This window comes from Nannobrachium achirus (genome assembly GCF_963921795.1).
Source record: "Nannobrachium achirus genome assembly, chromosome: 19".
NCBI classification, from domain to species: domain Eukaryota; kingdom Metazoa; phylum Chordata; class Actinopteri; order Myctophiformes; family Myctophidae; genus Nannobrachium; species Nannobrachium achirus.
In genome coordinates this window covers 23,998,621-24,001,463 of record NC_137826.1, presented here as the reverse complement: position 1 = coordinate 24,001,463, position 2,843 = coordinate 23,998,621, and positions in this window count along the sequence as shown.

Below are 2,843 nucleotides of genomic sequence, written 5' to 3'. Positions count from 1 at the left end.
AGCTATATTGTGGAGTCTGTGCTGCTCTTATAACGGGTCTTTATGCCACTCTGCACTGATGTGGGAATGGAAAGCCATTAATATGATGACTAAAGCGGGCACATTGTAGCTTGAAGACCAGTTCTTTTCAGCAAGTGAAACAGCATAATCATGGAACTGACTACAGTATACATTTAGTTGAACACATTTAGGCCTGAGGCCGATTCTACAAAGATTCAAGCTAAAATGTTCCCTTCCAAAAGAATATGCAGTATATATTCAAAGATTTGCAAAACAAATCTATGCACGCTATGAGCTTGTATATCTGCTATTGTTTTTTTTTGTTTTTTTTTATTGTGAAATTAACGGTTTAACACAGTGCCTTAAACTATCACTGCAGTGCAGGGGTTCCAAAACATTTCAATGCCAAGAAAGGACCCCTAAATCACCTGAGCCTCTGTCTACATACCCCTTTTGTGGAATGGCTTTTGAACCCCCTTTATGAATTTAATTTAATTTGTCAACCTGTGAGTTAGTGTAATGATAGAAGAACCTCTGGGAACTCAGATTGGTGTAATGATGGCTGAAGCTTTCAGGGGGTTCCATATGCGCTGAAACATTCACAACACAAGCCACAAAAGACTGAGGGATGTATAGGCTACTGAATGCATTGCTGACATAGTCCTTCCACACAAAGAGTGAAGCATTATAATTACCTCTAACATGCTTCATAACCTGGCCGGGGTTCAGGAAAAGCTGCCGACTGTGTCTTGACAGGCTGTGAGCAGCTTCATCACTTATTTAGTTTATTCTCATGCCTCACAGTTATTTTCAGATATTGTTTTCCTAAGCTTGCATACATCTCACATAAGGGGATATTCACACGTCATTTGTTTTTCTCAATGTTTAAAAATATACATTTCTTCAGTGGATAGCCAGGTTGTCTGACAGTTACAAAATATTGCATTTGTATCCACCCAAAAACATGATGAAATACATTCATTCATTTCTGTCATAAGAAAATCTCACGATTCATACTCTATGTATCAAGATGAAACACTTAAACTCTATATACTTCCCTCTGGAGTTTATCCGTGGCCCCATAATTGTTTTTATTTTTGCAGAATGTTTGCCTTTTATGACATGCCCAGAATGGTAGAGCTAGGTTTCAAGCGGTTAAACTGATTCTATATTTGAACAGTTGTAGCATTACGGCATGAAATTCCATGGCAACCTTGATTCCTTGATGAAATGTTTCGAGTTGCCAAGACCTGGGGTAAAACAGTGATTTAGTCAATGCATGACCATGCATAAAATTAAGAAATCCAACAAGTTCAACTCACAACGCATCTGTGATGCAGCAATAATGGATTTCGTTGTCTGAAATTAACAAATTATCGGTGGGAAGAACAATTCAGTGATGCATTAAGTGTGATAAAGGAGGTTAGGCAAATCCGTATTAAGCTGAGTTTATAAAAATAGCCTCTGTCCTTGCAAAAATGTAAATTCAGCCAATAAGGAGTCTTAACAACCAGAGTTACCAGACACTTTAGTATTCAGAGGAGATGGGGAAAGTGACTTCCTCCGGTATATGCACTCTTGTGGGAGTTTAGATGGCTGCCCCTGTTGTGCCAGGGAAAGAGAGGAACAGAGGCTAAATTGGACTAGGACTGATTATCTCTGTCCATGTGGATTTCAGGCCCTGGTCCAACAAAAGACAACCCTGGTTAAGTCGCAGGTGTATGCCTGCCAAGAAAACAATTCACAAAGAAAGTCCATTGCTCTTGGAAACCATCAGCGCTATACAGTGTCCAGAACAGCCGCAACAACACAACACAGTGTCCCACTTACCAATAATCAGAGAATGTTCCCCCCTGTCTGAAGTTTGGTGCAAGCGTTTACTACACCGCAGGACAGGCGGTGCTGACCTTTTGAGGGTCCCCGCACACTGTGCGCCTCCTCTGATTCCGTCAACTTAAAAAGAGCTGGAAGTAGGTCAGAGGAGAAATAAAGGCATGCCACGCACCTGTGGCTGCATTCCCACAGGCAGGGCAGATCACATTTGTAATACCGGCCCCAAATTCTGCCCGATGAGGGTGAATAGCAGTAAGCACTTTTTGGGACATTTCAAAGTCAAAGCGTACAGTATGAATGGCGAAATGCTTCATATTATCAACTTAACACCCATAAACACTGCTAAATACATTCTATACACTTCTACTTGGTAGAACCACACCCAAGTTTCAAGTCATTTCCTCAATGTCATTACTGATAATTACTGCTTTGACTTTGTAAAGGGGATCTTGAGGGGGTACCCAGCTTAATGATTGATAGTTATAGGAACCATAACGGTTCCTACTGATTGATTGTTAGGACCCTTAACGGGGCTGTAACTATAAGAGCGCAAGGGTCTATTAGGTTCCATTTGTACACTCTTGGGGTAAAAATACCACTGAGGATTCTACTGTGTATATTGGGGTCCCATAGATGAAAGGCTTAGATATAGGCTTAATGCATATAAAACTATGGGTCCTTGGAATTAAAAAGATTGAGAATCACTGTTGTAGGCCGTTATGCTCTTCATTACATATGCTGGGAAATGAGCGCTGTCCATGGTGCTGAAGGCGTCTCCTCAGTCCTGGAAGGATTTCCAGTTAAGTTCCATTTGGGCACTGGGGGTGCCACAGCATCTGTCTTCATATACTATGACTTCATTTTCCCCTCTCAACTTAAGATATGGATTACACATACTGCATAGGATACTGCATATGTAATTTAGTAGAGCATTGAGCTGTAAGAAGCCGAACGCTCCCATCTCCACCAGCCACTTAATTATTAACCGAATTCATTATGCATCGATCGCT